Genomic DNA, 18,081 nt, shown 5'->3' on the forward strand with positions numbered 1-18,081 from the left:
AAATCCCACATCTGATGATGCTCTACAGCAGGCATGTCCAAACTGCGGCCCTCCAGCTGTTGTGAAACTACATATCCCAGCATGCCCTGACACAATTTTGCTGTAAGAGAACGCTAAAGCTGTGTCAGGGCATGCTGGGATGTGTAGTTTCTCAACAGCTGGAGGGCCGCAGTTTGGACATGCCTGCTCTACAGGATAATCTTGAGTTTGATTGGCCACAAGTACAGAAAGCGAGTCCTGTGTTAGATTTAATGGGCCTCATTCGCTGCAAGATTTGTCTAAATAAGTCCCAGAGAGCCACCGCTGATCCTGAACTGATCAAACTGTTGCGCCACCATGACTGATTCAGCCTCCGACAGGGCCTTGATGTCCGAACCAGCCTTGATCCCGGTACCCACCAGCCCATCTCTCAAATTGTGGTACCTAAACAACAAGTTGACATGCTACTTACTGCCTACCACAACCAGTCAGGGCATTTTGGGACCCAGATGATGGAGGCAGTACTTTGGCAAAGATTCTTTTGGATTGGGATGAGATCCAATATCGACAAGTGGTGTCGTGATTGCAGGACATGTAACCTGAAAAGACCAGCTAATTCGTCCCAAAAAGATCCTCTACATCTGAGATCGAACTCTTGCCCACTTGAACTTGTTGCTTTAAACCATGTGAAACTTGACCATAGCTCCGCTGGATTCCAGTATGCCCTGACCATCACAGATCACTACAGCAAATTCTTGGTGGTGGTACCAGCACGTGACTTGACAGCAAAAACAACAGCTGAACTGTTCCTCAAGCATTTTTTCTACCCTTACAGTTACCCTGACAAAGTTCTCACCGACCAAGGCCCTGCATTCGAGTCCCAGTTGTTCCAAGAACTCTGTTCCCTCTACGGTTATAAGAAGTTTCGAACTATGGCCTATCACCCTCAGGGGAACAGCCTACGCGAGATAGCCAACTAGACTGTAATTGGAATGATCCGAAGTCTTTCAGCAGAGAAGTGTACCCAGTTGCCTAACCTTCTCCAGGAGCTGACCTACCTATCTAACAACACTGCTCCACGGGATTCACTTTGTTCTACCTAATGGGGGTCATTCCGAGTTGTTCGCTTGTTGCCGGTTTTCGCTATACTGCGATTAGTCGCTTACTGCGCAAGCGCAAGGTTCGCAGAGCGCATGCGCTTAGTTATAGTACACAAATGTTAGGTATTTTACTCACGGCATAACAAAGCTTTTTCATCGCTGTGCTGATCGTAGTGTGATTGACAGGAAGTGGGTGTTTCTGGGCGGAAACTGGCCGTTTTATGGGAGTGTGCGGAAAAACGCAGGCGTTCGAGTTGCAAAACGCAGGAGTTGCTGGAGAAACGGGGGAGTGGTTGCGCAAACACTGGGTGTGTTTGTGACGTCAAACCAGGAACGAAAAGGACTGAGCTGGTCGCAATGGCTGAGTAAGTCTGGAGCTACTCAGAAACTGCTAAGAAATTTCTATTCGCAATTCGGCTAATCTTTCGTTCGCACTTCTGCTAAGCTAAGATACACTCCCAGAGGGCGGCGGCTTAGCGTGTGCAATGCTGCTAAAAGCAGCTAGCGAGCGAACAACTCGGAATCACCCCCCATGTTTGGGAGACAGGGCAAGCTCTCAAAAGACCTAGAGCTGGCATCAGTGTTGGATGAGCCTAACATCATGCATACTGACTGGGTGCAAGAACATCAGTACCGGATAGAAACTGCTCAGCAACTGGTTGAACAACGGATGGAAACGCTGCATCACCATCAGGAGAAAAAATAAGAATTTACTCACCGGTAATTCTATTTCTCGTAGTCCGTAGTGGATGCTGGGAACTCCGTAAGGACCATGGGGAATAGCGGGCTCCGAAGGAGGCTGGGCACTCTAGAAAGATTTAGGACTACCTGGTGTGCACTGGCTCCTCCCACTATGACCCTTCTCCAAGCCTCAGTTAGGACACCGTGCCCGGACGAGCAGACATAAGGAAGGATTTAGAATCCCGGGTAAGACTCTTACCAGCCACACCAATCACACCGTACAACTCGTGATACTATATCCAGTTTGACAGTATGAAAACAACTGAGCCTCTCAACAGATGGCTCAACAATAACCCTTTAGTTAACAATAACTATTTACAAGTATTGCAGACAATCCGCACTTGGGATGGGCGCCCAGCATCCACTACGGACTACGAGAAATAGAATTACTGGTGAGTAAATTCTTATTTTCTCTAACGTCCTAGTGGATGCTGGGAACTCCGTAAGGACCATGGGGATTATACCAAAGCTCCCAAACGGGCGGGAGAGTGCGGATGACTCTGTAGCACCGAATGAGAGAACTCCAGGTCCTCCTCAGCCAGGGTATCGAATTTGTAGAATTTTGCAAATGTGTTTGCCCCTGACCAAGTAGCTGCTCGGCAAAGTTGTAAAGCCGAGACGCCTCGGGCAGCCGCCCAAGATGAGCCCACCTTCCTTGTGGAATGGGCATTTACAGATTTTGGCTGTGGCATGCCTGCCACAGAATGTGCAAGCTGAATTGTACTACAAATCCAGCGAGCAATAGACTGCTTAGAAGCAGGAGCACCCAGCTTGTTGGGTGCATACAGGATAAACAGCGAGTCAGATTTTCTGACTCCAGCCGTCCTGGAAACATATATTTTCAGGGCCCTGACAACGTCTAGCAAATTGGAGTCCTCCAAATCCTTAGTAGCCGCAGGCACCACAATAGGCTGGTTCAGGTGAAACGCTGACACCACCTTAGGGAGAAACTGGGGACGAGTCCTCAATTCTGCCCTATCCATATGGAAAATCAGATAAGGGCTTTTACATGATAAAGCCGCCAATTCTGACACTCGCCTGGCTGAAGCCAAGGCCAATAACATGACCACTTTCCACGTGAGATATTTCAGATCCACGGTTTTTAGTGGCTCAAACCAATGTGATTTTAAGAAACTCAACATCACGTTGAGATCCCAAGGTGCCACAGGAGGCACAAGTGGGGGCTGAATATGCAGCACTCCTTTCACAAATGTCTGAACTTCAGGTACTGAAGCTAGTTCTTTTTGAAAGAAAATCGACAGAGCCGAGATCTGTACTTTAATGGAGCCTAGTTTTAGGCCCATATTCACTCCTGCTTGCAGGAAATGCAGAAATCGACCTAGTTGAAATTCCTCTGTTGGGGCCTTTTTGGCCTCGCACCATGCAACATATTTCCGCCATATGCGGTGATAATGCTTTGCCGTAACATCTTTCCTGGCCTTAATAAGCGTAGGAATGACGTCTTCCGGAATACCCTTTTCCTTTAGGATCCGGTGTTCAACCGCCATGCCGTCAAACGTAGCCGCGGTAAGTCTTGGAACAGACAGGGCCCCTGTTGTAGCAGGTCCTGTCTGAGCGGTAGAGGCCACGGGTCCTCTGAGAGCATCTCTTGAAGTTCCGGGTACCACGCTCGTCTTGGCCAATCCGGAACCACGAGAATGGTGTTTACTCCTCGCTTTCTTATTATTCTCAATACCTTTGGTATGAGAGGCAGAGGAGGGAACACATAAACCGACTGGTACACCCACGGTGTCACTAGAGCGTCCACAGCTATCGCCTGAGGGTCCCTTGACCTGGCGCAATATCTTTTTAACTTTTTGTTGAGGCGGGACGCCATCATGTCCACCTGTGGTTTTTCCCAACGGTTTACCAGCATCTGGAAGACTTCTGGATGAAGTCCCCACTCTCCCGGGTGGAGGTCGTGTCTGCTGAGGAAGTCTGCTTCCCAGTTGTCCACTCCCGGAATGAACACTGCTGACAGTGCTAGTACATGATTCTCCGCCCATCGGAGAATTCTTGTGGCTTCCGCCATCGCCATCCTGCTTCTTGTGCCGCCCTGTCGATTTACATGGGCGACTGCCGTGATGTTGTCTGACTGGATCAGCACCGTCTGGTGTAGGAGCAGGGATTTTGCTTGACTTAGGGCATTGTAGATGGCCCTTAGTTCCAGAATATTTATGTGAAGGGAAGTCTCCTGACTCGACCATAGTCCTTGGAAGTTTCTTCCCTGTGTGACTGCCCCCCAGCCTCGAAGGCTGGCATCCGTGGTCACCAGGACCCAGTCCTGTATGCCGAACCTGCGGCCCTCTAGAAGATGGGCACTCTGCAGCCACCACAGTAGCGACACCCTGGTTCTTGGAGACAGGGTTATCAAGCGATGCATCTGAAGATGCGATCCGGACCACTGGTCCAACAGGTCCCACTGAAAGATTCTGGCATGGAACCTGCCGAAGGGAATTGCTTCGTAAGAAGCCACCATCTTTCCCAGGACCCGCGTGCAGCGATGCACTGATACCTGTTTTGGTTTCAGGAGGTCTCTGACTAGAGATGACAACTCCCTGGCTTTCTCCTCCGGGAGAAACACTTTTTTCTGGACTGTATCCAGAATCATACCCAGGAACAGTAGTCGTGTCGTCGGAACCAGCTGTGACTTTGGGATATTCAGCATCCAGCCGTGCTGGTGCAGCACCTCCTGAGATAGTGCTACTCCCACCAACAACTGTTCCTTGGACCTCGCTTTTATTAGGAGATCGTCCAAGTACGGGATAATTAAAACTCCCTTTTTTCGAAGGAGTATCATCATTTCCGCCATAACCTTGGTAAATACCCTCGGTGCCGTGGACAGTCCAAACGGCAGCGTCTGGAATTGGTAATGGCAATCCTGTACCACAAATCTGAGGTACTCCTGGTGAGGATGGTAAATGGGGACATGCAAGTAAGCATCCTTGATGTCCAGGGATACCATGTAATCCCCCTCGTCCAGGCTCGCAATAACCGCCCTGAGCGATTCCATCTTGAACTTGAATTTTTTTATGTATGTGTTCAAGGATTTCAAATTTAAAATGGGTCTCACCGAACGGTCCGGTTTCGGTACCACAAATAGTGTGGAATAGTAACCCCGGCCTTGTTGAAGTAGGGGTACCGTGATTATCACCTGCTGGGAATACAGCTTGTGAATTGCCGCTAGCACCGCCTCCCTGTCTGAGGGAGCAATCGGCAAGGCAGATTTTAGGAACCGGTGGGGTGGAGACGCCTCGAATTCCAGTTTGTACCCCTGAGATACTATTTGAAGGATCCAGGGATCCACCTGTGAGCGAGCCCACTGATCGCTGAAATTCTTGAGGCGGCCCCCCACCGTACCTGGTTTCGCCTGTGGAGCCCCACCGTCATGCGGCGGACTTGGAAGAAGAAGCGGGGGAGGACTTTTGCTCCTAGGAACCTGCTGTTTGTTGCAGTCTTTTTCCCCTACCTCTGCCTCTGGACAGAAAGGACCCGCCTTTTCCACGCCTGTTTTTCTGGGTCCGAAAGGACTGAACCTGATAAAACGGCGCCTTCTTAGGCTGTGAGGGGACATGGGGTAAAAATGCTGACTTCCCAGACGTTGCTGTGGAAACTAGGTCCGAGAGACCATCCACAAATAATTCCTCACCCTTATATGGTAACACTTCCATGTGCTTTTTTGAATCTGCATCTCCTGTCCACTGGCGAGTCCATAAGCCTCTCCTAGCAGAAATGGACAATGCACTTACTTTAGATGCCAATCGGCAGATTTCCCTTTGTGCATCTCTCATATATAAGACTGAGTCTTTTATATGGTCTATGGTTAACAGGATCGTGTCTCTGTCTAATGTGTCAATATTTTCTGACAGTTTATCTGACCACGCAGCGGCAGCACTGCACATCCAAGCTGACGCAATAGCTGGCCTAAGTATAATGCCTGTGTGTGTATATACAGACTTCAGGATCGCCTCCTGCTTTCTATCAGCAGGTTCCTTGAGGGCGGCCGTATCCGGAGACGGTAGTGCCACCTTTTTAGACAAACGTGTGAGCGCTTTATCCACTCTAGGGGGTGTTTCTCAACGTGACCTATCCTCTTGCGGGAAAGGGAACGCCATTAGTACCTTCTTAGGAATTACCAATTTTTTATCAGGGAAAGCCCACGCTTCTTCACACACTTCATTTAATTCATCTGATGGGGGAAAAACTACGGGTAGTTTTTTCTCTCCAAACATAATACCCTTTTTAGTGGTACCAGTAGTTATATCAGAAATGTTTAACACCTCTTTCATTGCCTCAATCATACAGTGAATGGCCTTAGTGGGCATCAGGTTTGACTCATCGTCGTCGACACTGGTGTCAGTATCCGTGTCGACATCTGGGTCTGCTTGAGGTAGCGGGCGTTTTAGAGCCCCTGACGACCCATGCGACGCCTGGGCAGGCACGAGCTGAGAAGTCGGCTGTCCCACATTTGGCATGTCGTCGATTTTCTTATATAAGGAGTCTATACGTGCACTCATTACTTTCCATAAGTCCATCCACTCAGGTGTCTGCCCCGCAGGGGGTGACATCCCTTCTAAAGGCATCTGCTCCGCCTCCACATAATTATCCTCATCAAACATGTCGACACAGCCGTACCGACACACCGCACACACACAAGGAATGCTCCGAATGAGGACAGGACCCACAAAAGCCCTTTGGGGGGACAGAGTGAGAGTATGCCAGCACACACCAGAGCGCTATATAATGCAGGGACTAACTAAGTTATGTCCCCTATAGCTGCTTTTTATATTATATATGTATTGCGCCCAAATTTAGTGCCCCCCCTCTCTGTTTTTACCCTGTTCTGAAGTGTAGACTGCAGGGGAGAGCCAGGGAGCTTCCTTCCAGCGGATCTGTGAAGGAGAAATGGCGCCAGTGTGTCTGAGGGAGATAGCTCCGCCCCTTTTCCGCAGCCTATTCTCCCGCTTTTTTCTGGATTCTGGCAGGGGAATTTACCACATATATAGCCTCTAGGGCTATATATTGTGGTATTTTTGCCAGCCAAGGTGTTTTTATTGCAGCTCAGGGCGCCCCCCCCCCCAAGCGCCCTGCACCCTCAGTGACCGGAGTGTGAAGTGTGCATGAGGAGCAATGGCGCACAGCTGCAGTGCTGTGCGCTACCTTGGTGAAGACTGATGTCTTCTGCCGCCGTTTTTCCGGACCTCTTCTTGCTTCTGGCTCTGTAAGGGGGACGGCGGCGCGGCTCCGGGACCGAACACCAAGGACTGGGCCTGCGGTCGATCCCTCTGGAGCTAATGGTGTCCAGTAGCCTAAGAAGCCCAATCCGGCTGCAAGCAGGCGAGTTCGCTTCTTCTCCCCTTAGTCCCTCGCTGCAGTGAGCCTGTTGCCAGCAGGTCTCACTGAAAATAAAAAACCTAAAATTATACTTTCTTTCTAAGGGCTCAGGAGAGCCCCTAGTGTGCATCCAACCTCGGCCGGGCACGAAATCTAACTGAGGCTTGGAGGAGGGTCATAGTGGGAGGAGCCAGTGCACACCAGGTAGTCCTAAATCTTTCTAGAGTGCCCAGCCTCCTTCGGAGCCCGCTATTCCCCATGGTCCTTACGGAGTTCCCAGCATCCACTAGGACGTTAGAGAAACAATAATTCTGATGCCCAGCCAATGCCCCTTCAGATCGGAGATAGAGTTTGGAAGAATAAAAATCACTGATCAAGTAAACTAGATGCCATGTGGGAAGATATTCCCTATGTCAGTCCTGGCCAACCTGTGGCTCTCCAGATGTTGTGAAACTACACATCCCAGGCCAGCATGCCATGCCACAGTTTTAGCATTCCCTAATAGCAAAACAGTGGCAAGGCATGATGGGCCTTGTAGTTTTACAACAGCTGGAGAGCCACAGGTTGGCCAGGCCTGCCCTATGTGATTGTCCAAGTTACAGATGATGGACTTTATACCTACCAAATCCAAAGACCCGATGGACATTTGAGTACCGTTCCCCGTGACCAAGTGAAGTTCTGCACTGTTGAAGTCCCGGCAGTAGAGAAAGCCTCATTTCTGGCAGAAGGGCGGGGAACCCCAGGGAGCATTCCATTCCACGACCCCATAGAGCTCTTACTATTTATGGGTAGCACAACTCCGAGCTCCATGAACCAGTAGCCCAGTGGCGTCACAAGGCGGGTGCGGGGGGTGCGGCCCGCACCCGGGTGTGACACCTGGAGGGGGTGACACCAAATGTCAGCTCCTCCGTAGTGACAGGAGCCAGGTGCTGCAGTGTGAAATTCCGCTACAGCACCCGGCTCCTGTCATAGCAGAGGAGCCGACAGCACACTGAGACCGTCTCTGGGGGAAGCCCAGCATCTCCGGAGATGCTGGGCACGCCCCCAGAGTGACGATACCAGTATCCCCGCGAAGCCACGCCCCCTAGCTGTAAGGCCACGCCCCTTTTTTGCCGCGATCGCGGCAGTACATCAGGGGTGCGCACCGGGTGTCACCACACCTGGTGCCGCCTCTGCAGTAGCCCCAAGACCCAGCGAGAAAATTTTTATTGAAAGTGATGACACACTTTGTATGGCACCTGATCGGGATGATGGTGTGGTTACTACAATCCCTAAGAGGCCAGAACGTAGTACAAGAGGTACGTTACCTCTAAAGTACCGCGATTGACCTGTTTTGACATGTCTCAGTAATTGCTGTTTCTGTATACCTACGAAATTGTATATGTGTATAGAGCTATTTGAGTAAGCTGCTTATGCTCACTGTTACTCTGCTGCATCCAAGACTTGAGTGAGAGTTTGCGGAACTGTTGCTTAGAACTTTTAGCTGTGGCAAAGCTGTGTGAGGACACCCATGCTTTTAGCGGAAAAATATGTGACATCTGAACTGGATCCCCCTTAAATTATACCGCTAAGCAGTGCCAGATTAAGGTCCACATGGGCCTGGAGCTGAAATATATGAGGGGCCTATTGTATGCCACCGCGGTATGCTGTCAAGATCCCGCCGGTCGGAATCCCAACACCAGGATTCCGACCAGCACAATCCCGACATATTCTCCCTCTGTGGGTGTCCACGACACCCATAGAGGGAGAATAAATTAGTGTGCCGAGCGTAGCAAGGCACCGGGCATGCAGCGTGGCGAGCGCAGCACGCCCGCAAACAGCTGCTTTGCGCTCGACCCCCTGTCGGGATTGTGCCGGTCGGGATCCCGGTGTCGGTATTACGACTGCCGGGATCTCGTCCGGCGGGATCTCGTACTGATCCCGCCGCCGCAGGGTGTGTAACCAGTTCTGTGGGTTTGTTCTCATACTCCTGCACCTCACTCCCTCCTCATATCCCTGCACCTCACTCCCTCCTCATATCCCTGCACCTCACTCCCTCCTCATATCCCTGCACCTCTCTCCCTCCTCATATCCCTGCACCTCTCTCCCTCCTCATATCCCTGCACCTCACTCACTCCTTATACCCATGCATCTCACTCACTCCTTATACCCCTGCACCTAACTTCCTCCTCATACCCCTGCACCACACTCCCTCCTCATACCTCTGCACCTCACTCCTTGCCATACCCCTGCACCTCACTCCCTTCTTCTCATAACCCTGCACCTCACTCCCTCCTCATACCCCGCACCTCACTACCTCCTTCCTTCTCATACTCCTGCACCTCACTCCCTCCTTATACCCCTGCATCTCACTCCCTCCTCATACCTCTGCACCTCACTCCTACCTTGCCATACCCCTGCACCTCACTCCCTCCTTGCCATACCCCTGCACCTCACTCCCTCCTTCTCATAACCCTGCACCTCCTTCCTCCTCATACCCTGCACCTCACTTCCTCCTCATACTCCTGCACCTCACTCCCTCCTCATACCCCGCACCTCAATACCTCCTTCCTTCTCATATCCCTGCACCTCACTACCTTATAACCCTGCACCTCACTCCCTCCTCATACCACTGCACCTCACTACTCATACCCCTGCACCTCACTTCCTCCTCATACCCCGCACCTCACTCCCTCCTCATACCCCGCACCTCACTCCCTCCTCATACCCCTGCACCTCACAACCTCCTCATACCCCGCACCTCACTCCCTCCTCATACCCCGCAACTCACTTACTCCTCATACTCCTACACCTCACTCACTCCTCATACCCCACACCTCAATACCTCCTTCCTTCTCATACCCCTGCACCTCACTCCCTCCTCCTACCCCTGCACCTCACTCCATCCTCATGTCCCTGCACCTCACTCCCTCCTCATACCACGCACATCACTTCCTCATACGCCTGCACCTCACTTCCTCCTCATACCCCACACCTCAATACCTCCTTCCTCCTCATACCCCTGCACCTCACACCCCTGCACCTCACTACCTCATACCCCTGCACCTGACTCCCTCCTCATACCCCTGCACCTCACTACCTCATATCCCTGCACCTCACTCCCTCAATGTGCATGTGCCCAGTATACCTTCCTCTAGCAGGCAGAACAGACAGCCTTATGGGAGAGAGGAGCTGGGAGTTACACCGCTGCTGAACCACTGCATCCAGCACACAGGCAGTGCCCCGGTGAGGTGGGTGCTATAGGGATGCGGCTGGGAGCAGGTGGACAACAGCAGCGAAAGATGAGTGTGTAGCTCAGACTGGGCACGCGCTAGAACACATGCCGGCTCCCGGCTCTACTGCTACACTCAGAGCGGGTGACTTGGCTCAGTAGAGAAAGCATCACTGACCAGTTAGATGCTGTGCCGCCGGTGTGCATGCTCCCATTCTTAGAGTAGCCGCCTCCTTCTGTTCCTAGCGCTCCGCCACCTACTTAGCTGGGACTGGGAGTCCGTCCAGGTAGGCGTCAAGTGGCGTGTGGGTTGGACCCTGCAGCCTCCTGAGCCTGCCTTCCGTCTGCATCCACCAATACCATGAAGAAGGTTTAGGGGGTGGTATGCAGTGTCAGTGTGCAGTGTGCAGAAATGTGCACTGACTGAGCGGCACTTTCAGCACTGGCTGTGTCTCTGTGATTACAGCAACCTGGCTGGACAGGGGGTGTACGGTGGGGGTGGAGGAAGGGCCCCGGGTGCCTCACCTCGGATGGCTTCCGGCGCTGTTCCACTGGCTGCAACAGGAGAAATTTTTTTTTCCTTTACACGCTGACAGCCTCCAGTGGATCTCTCTGTGCCTATTTTCATTGGGGGGCTTGGAGCTGCAGCTCCATCCGCCCCATTGTTAATCCAGCTCTGCTGCTATGGATGTATAGTGCAGGCAACTGTCGGATTGGTTAAGACCATACTTGCCTACCTGACCCTCTCCATGAGGGAGAAAATGCTCTGTTCCTGAACTTTCCTGGTAATGTATGATTGCCATCACCTGTGGTGAAACGCCTTTCTTATCAATTAACTAGCTCACCACAGGTGATGGCAATCATACATTACCAGGAAAGTCCAGGAAAAGAGCATTTTCTCCCTCATGGAGAGGGTCAGGTAGGCAAGTATGGTTAAGACATGAGTAAGGTGCCCTAATTTTCCCCTTGCTGAGCTTCAATTACTACCCGTCCTTTTAATACTGAAGGGGTTAACATCCCCTCCTGCGTTGCCTAGGAGATGTCAGTAGGACCAGTGAGCGGACAGGCACTAGGACCGTTGGGCTTACTTGTAATGGAGGAGGGAGCAAGAAAGCTGACGGTGTTTTGATTGGCTGTGGCAGAGCGGGAAACAGAAGGCGGGGTTCGCGCCAGTGTGTGTGAGAGGAGACACACTCTGAAGAGTTGGGCCGCCGCTGAGGAGAACTGCCAAAGAATATGAGGTGGTACGCTTCCCCTGAGGTGACCTGAGGCAGTGGGTGAACACCCCTGTCAGTCTGTTCACCACTGAGGGAAGTTGAGGCGCCACGGAGACAGAGCAGACACTCTGGGGAGAGACAGAGCTCCCTGAAAGCGCATCCAGACTGACATCCATTCCAGCACAGCGGGAGTATACTGAATGTACTCAGGGAAAGAAAGTGCCAGTGACCCGCTGCGGTTCAGCTGGGACACACGAGTGGCTGCTGTAAGAACTCTGGAGCTGGGGACCCGGCCGACCACTGCTGCTACTGACAGGTACTTACCACAGCCGCATTTACACCCCAGCCAGCATCCTCAATCAGTGACACTTCAAACAGCTGAGCAGGGCTCAGAGAGAGCGCAGCAGAGAGAGACTGTGTTAATCCACACAGTACAGTGAGGTTTGAGAGTGTCCCTATTGGTAATTAGCATAACCCTGCACCAGTGTGCGAGCCAGCAAGGGTTCATGAATATTTAGAGACTGCTGAGTGTCGATTAGAATGCAATACTACAAGCAGGTCTCCCGCAGCACAGAGATCAGTCTCATTATTGGGTTACAGGGAGAGGCTTTGACAACATCCTAGTTCAGTGAGAGATAAGGGTTCCTGCTTTAAGGACTATTGTAAGGATCTGTGCAATCCCCTACACCAGTGTTTTTAAACCGCTGTGCCGCGCCAGCAGTTGTCAAGTGTGCCGCCGCCATAGATCCCTGCTGCCAGTCCCCGTCTGCTGCCGTCTTCACTATAGAATGACCGCGTAAGAGCTGCCTACAGCATCACTATCGGGCAGCGCAGGCAGTTCTTCTGCAGTCACTGTATAGTAAAAACGGCAGCTCTCCTGCGGGCCCACCCATGACCCCTACGATGTGGCGTGACTCATAGGTTACGTACACATCACCGTCCAGCCCGGGTAGCGCCTAGTGTACCTCCGTGGCCTGTGCTGCTCTGTTCTGCTCCTCACTGCTCCTGCCGCTAAGGGGGAAAACAAAAAAGGTTTGGGCCAGTGCTTTATGATGTGTGTGCAGTGCCATTACTATGTGTGTGGTGGCGTTACTATGGGGGTCAGTGTCTCTGGTCTCTGGTGGCATTACTATGGGGGTCAGTGTGTGTGGTGGCACTACTGTGGGGGTCAGTGTGTCTGGTGGCATTACTATGGGGGTCAGTGTCTCTGGTGGCATTACTGTGGGGGTCAGTGTGTCTGGTGGCATCACTGTGGGGGTCGGTGTGTGTGGTGGCATTACTGTGGGTGTCGGTGTGTTTGGTGGCATTACTATGGGGGTCGGTGTGTCTGGTGGCATTACTGTGGGGGTCAGTGTGTCTGGTGGCATTACTGTGGGGGTCAGTGTCTCTGGTGGCATTACTGTGGGGGTCAGTGTGTCTGGTGGCATTACTGTGGGGGTCGGTGTGTCTGGTGGCATTACTGTGGGGGTCGGTGTGTGTGGTGGCATTACAATGGGTGTCGGTGTGTTTGGTGTCATTACTATGGGGGTCAGTGTGTGTGGTGTCATTACTATGGGGGTCAGTGTCTCTGGTGGCATTACGGTGGGGGTCAGTGTGTCTGGTGGCATTACTGTGGGGGTCGGTGTGTCTGGTGGCATTACTGTGGGGCTCGGTGTGTCTGGTGGCATTACTGTGGGTGTCGGTGTGTTTGGTGGCATTACTATGGGGGGTCAGTGTGTCTGGTGGCATTACTGTGGGGGTCAGTGTGTGTGGTGGCATTACTGTGGGGGTCAGTGTGTCTAGTGGCATTACTGTGGGGGTCAGTGTATCTGGTGGCATTACTGTGGGGGCATTACTATGGGTGTCGGTGTGTTTGGTGGCATTACTATGGGGGTCAGTGTGTCTGGTGGCATTACTGTGGGGGTCGGTGTGTATGGTGGCATTACTATGGGAGTCAGTGTGTCTGGTGGCATTACTGTGGGGGTCGGTGTGTGTGATGGCATTACTATGAGGGTCAATGTGTGGAACTACTGTGGCAGTGTGTTCAAGTACTGCGCATTATTTTAATAACTGTTGGGGACAATGTGTCTGTGTTTTTCCCCTTGAGGACAAATATGTTTGTTTTATTTCCCTGTGTGTGTTTTATTTTTCCATGGGGTACCGATGGTGTGCCTTGGCAATTTTTAAATCTTTTTGGTGTGCCGCAAACTGAAAAAGGTTGAAAATCACTGCCCTACACGTTACTTTTAACATTGCCATCTCTGAGATATATAAGGTCACTACGGTTAAATAATATATTGATTTCTGTACATGCCTTCTAAATCTGCTTATTTAACTGGGAAAATACCGGAGAGCCGGCAAGCCTTTACCCCACCGTTTTCCTTGCTCTATTTTCCTATCTTCTGTTGCACGTTATTATTTAGTGACTGAATTGAGTAGGCACTTGCATGCCCTGTCCGCTTTGCATTGAACAGTACTCTTCATACTGTGCCTTAGTTACTGACTGCCAGCAACAGTATTTCTCTAACGTCCTAGTGGATGCTGGGGACTCCGTCAGGACCATGGGGATTAGCGGCTCCGCAGGAGACAGGGCACAAAAATAAAGCTTTAGGATCAGGTGGTGTGCACTGGCTCCTCCCCCTATGACCCTCCTCCAAGCCTCAGTTAGGTTTTTGTGCCCGTCCGAGCAGGGTGCAATCTAGGTGGCTCTCCTAAAGAGCTGCTTAGAAAAAGTTTTTAGGTTTTTTATTTTCAGTGAGTCCTGCTGGCAACAGGCTCACTGCATCGAGGGACTTAGGGGAGAGAAGTCAACTCACCTGCGTGCAGGATGGATTGGCTTCTTAGGCTACTGGACACCATTAGCTCCAGAGGGATCGAACACAGGCCCAGCCATGGAGTCCGGTCCCGGAGCCGCGCCGCCGACCCCCCTTGCAGATGCCGAAGATGGAAGAGGTCCAGAAGCAGGCGGCAGAAGACTTTTCAGTCTTCCTGAGGTAGCGCACAGCACTGCAGCTGTGCGCCATTGTTGTCAGCACACTTCACACAGCGGTCACGGAGGGTGCAGGGCGCTGGGGGGGCGCCCTGGGCAGCAATGTATAATACCTTTTTATGGCTAAAAAATACATCACATATAGCCCTTGAGGCTATATGGATGTATTTAACCCCTGCCAGATCTCACAAACTCCGGAGAAGAGCCCGCCGAAATAGGGGGCGGGGCTTATTCTCCTCAGCACACAGCGCCATTTTCCTGCTCAGCTCCGCTGTGAGGAAGGCTCCCAGGACTCTCCCCTGCACTGCACTACAGAAACAGGGTAAAACAGAGAGGGGGGGCACTTTTTTTGGCGATATTGCTATATTTAAGCTGCTATAAGGATACAACACTTATATAGGGTTGTTCCCATATATATTATAGCGCTTGGGTGTGTGCTGGCAAACTCTCCCTCTGTCTCCCCAAAGGGCTAGTGGGGTCCTGTCTTCAATAGAGCATTCCCTGTGTGTCTGCTGTGTGTCGGTACGTGTGTGTCGACATGTATGAGGACGATGTTGGTGTGGAGGCAGAGCAATTGCCGGTAATGGTGATGTCACCCCCCAGGGAGTTGACACCGGAATGGATGGCTTTGTTTATGGAATTACGTGATAATGTCAGCACATTACAAAAATCAGTTGACGACATGAGACGGCCGGAAAACCAGTTAGTACCTGCCCAGGCATCTCAGACACCGTCAGGGGCTGTAAAACGCCCTTTACCTCAGTCGGTCGACACAGACCCAGACACGGACACTGAATCTAGTGTCGACGGTGAAGAAACAAACGTATTTTCCAGTAGGGCCACACGTTATATGATCACGGCAATGAAGGAGGCTTTGCATATCTCTGATACTACAAGTACCACAAAAAGGGGTATTATGTGGGGGGTGAAAAAACTACCTGTAGTTTTTCCTGAATCAGAGGAATTGAATGATGTATGTGATGAAGCGTGGGTTAACCCAGATAGAAAAGTGCTAATTTCAAAAAAGTTATTGGCATTATACCCTTTCCCGCCAGAGGTTAGGGCGCGCTGGGAAACACCCCCTAAGGTGGATAAGGCGCTCACACGCTTATCAAAACAAGTGGCGTTACCGTCTCCTGATACGGCCGCCCTCAAGGATCCAGCTGATAGGAGGCTGGAAACTACCCTAAAAAGTATATACACACATACTGGTGTTATACTGCGACCAGCCATCGCCTCAGCCTGGATGTGCAGTGCTGGGGTGGTCTGGTCGGATTCCCTGACTGAAAATATTGATACCCTGGATAGGGACAGTATTTTACAGACTTTAGAGCAATTAAAGGAAGCTTTTCTTTATATGCGAGATGCTCAGAGGCATATTTGCACTCTGGCATCGAGAGTAAGTGCGATGTCCATATCTGCCAGAAGAAGTTTATGGACACGACAGTGGTCAGGTGATGCGGATTCCAAACGGCATATGGAAGTATTGCCGTATAAAGGGGAGGAATTATTTGGCGTCGGTCTATCGGATTTGGTGGCCACGGCAACTGCCGGGAAATCCACCTTTTTACCTCAGACCCCCTCCCAACAGAAAAAGACACCGTCTTTTCAGCCGCAGTCCTTTCGGTCCTATAAGAAGCGGGCAAAAGGACAGTCATATCTGCCCCGAGGCAGAGGAAAGGGTAAGAGAGGGCAGCAAGCAGCTCCTTCCAAGGAACAGAAGCCCTCCGCGGGTTCTGCAAAGCCCTCAGCATGACGCTGGGGCTTTACAAGCGGACTCAGGAACGGTGGGGGGGTCGACTCAAGAATTTCAGCGCGCAGTGGGCTTGCTCACAGGTGGACCCCTGGATCCTGCAGGTAGTATCTCAGGGTTACAGGTTGGAATTCGAGAAGTCTCCCCCTCGCCGGTTCCTAAAGTCTGCTTTGCCAACGTCTCCCTCAGACAGGGCGACGGTATTGGAAGCCATTCACAAGCTGTTTTCTCAGCAGGTGATAGTCAAGGTACCCCTCCTACAACAGGAAAAGGGGTATTACTCCACGCTATTTGTGGTACCGAAGCCGGACGGCTCGGTAAGACCTATTCTAAATCTGAAATCTTTGAACCTGTACATACAAAAATTCAAGTTCAAGATGGAATCACTCAGAGCAGTGATAGCGAATCTGGAAGAAGGGGACTTTATGGTGTCCCTGGACATAAAAGATGCTTACCTGCATGTCCCAATTTGCCCTTCACATCAAGGGTACCTCAGGTTCGTGGTGCAAAACTGTCATTATCAGTTTCAGACGCTGCCGTTTGGATTGTCCACGGCACCTCGGGTCTTTACCAAGGTAATGGCCGAAATGATGATTCTTCTGCGAAGAAGAGGCGTATTAATTATCCCTTACTTGGACGATCTCCTGATAAGGGCAAGGTCCAGAGAACAGCTGGAGGACGGAGTAGCACTAACCCAAGTAGTGCTGCAACAACACGGGTGGATCCTGAATTTTCCAAAATCTCAGTTGACCCCGACAACACGTCTGCTGTTCCTGGGAATGATTCTGGACACGGTTCAGAAAAAGGTGTTTCTTCCGGAGGAGAAAGCCAAGGAGTTATCCGAACTTGTCAGGAACCTCCTAAAACCAGGAAAAGTGTCTGTGCATCAATGCACAAGAGTCCTGGGAAAGATGGTGGCTTCTTACGAAGCAATCCCATTCGGCAGATTCCACGCACAAACTTTTCAGTGGGATCTGCTGGACAAATGGTCCGGATCGCATCTGCAGATGCATCAGCGGATAACCTTATCGCCACGGACAAGGGTGTCTCTTCTGTGGTGGTTGCAGAGTGCTCATCTGTTAGAAGGCCGCAGATTCGGCATACAGGACTGGGTCCTGGTGACCACGGATGCCAGTCTGAGAGGCTGGGGAGCGGTCACACAGGGAAGAAACTTCCAGGGAGTATGGTCAAGCCTGGAGATGTCTCTTCACATAAATATACTGGCGCTAAGAGCGATTTACAATGCTCTAAGCCTGGCAAAACCCCTGCTTCAGGGTCAGCCGGTGTTGATCCAGTCGGACAACATCACGGCAGTCGCCCACGTAAACAGACAGGGCGGCACAAGAAGCAGGAGAGCAATGGCAGAAGCTGCAAGGATTCTTCGCTGGGCGGAAGATCATGTGATAGCACTGTCAGCAGTGTTCATTCCGGGAGTGGACAACTGGGAAGCAGACTTCCTCAGCAGACACGATCTACACCCGGGAGAGTGGGGACTTCATCCAGAAGTCTTCCACATGATTGTGAACCGTTGGGAAAAACCAAAGGTGGATATGATGGCGTCTCGCCTCAACAAAAAACTGGACAGGTATTGCGCCAGGTCAAGAGACCCTCAGGCAATAGCTGTGGACGCTCTGCTAACACCGTGGGTGTTCCAGTCAGTGTATGTGTTTCCTCCTCTGCCTCTCATACCCAAAGTACTGAGAATTATACGGCAAAGGGGAGTAAGAACGATACTCGTGGCTCCGGATTGGCCAAGAAGAACTTGGTACACGGAACTT

At 51.4% G+C, this 18,081-nt stretch overlaps 1 long non-coding RNA gene across 2 annotated transcripts in view; it reads left to right on the plus strand.

Moving 5' to 3' along the window:
- Positions 1 to 11,459: 11,459 nt before the first annotated feature.
- The window catches only part of LOC135050768 (uncharacterized), a 90,005-nt gene continuing 83,383 nt past the window's right edge, over positions 11,460 to 18,081 (plus strand). For both annotated transcript variants that reach the window (XR_010241802.1, XR_010241801.1), the window contains exon 1: positions 11,460 to 11,898. This is a non-coding gene — a long non-coding RNA (uncharacterized LOC135050768). The remainder of the gene's footprint in view (positions 11,899 to 18,081) is intronic.

This window comes from Pseudophryne corroboree, chromosome 2 (genome assembly GCF_028390025.1).
Source record: "Pseudophryne corroboree isolate aPseCor3 chromosome 2, aPseCor3.hap2, whole genome shotgun sequence".
NCBI classification, from domain to species: domain Eukaryota; kingdom Metazoa; phylum Chordata; class Amphibia; order Anura; family Myobatrachidae; genus Pseudophryne; species Pseudophryne corroboree.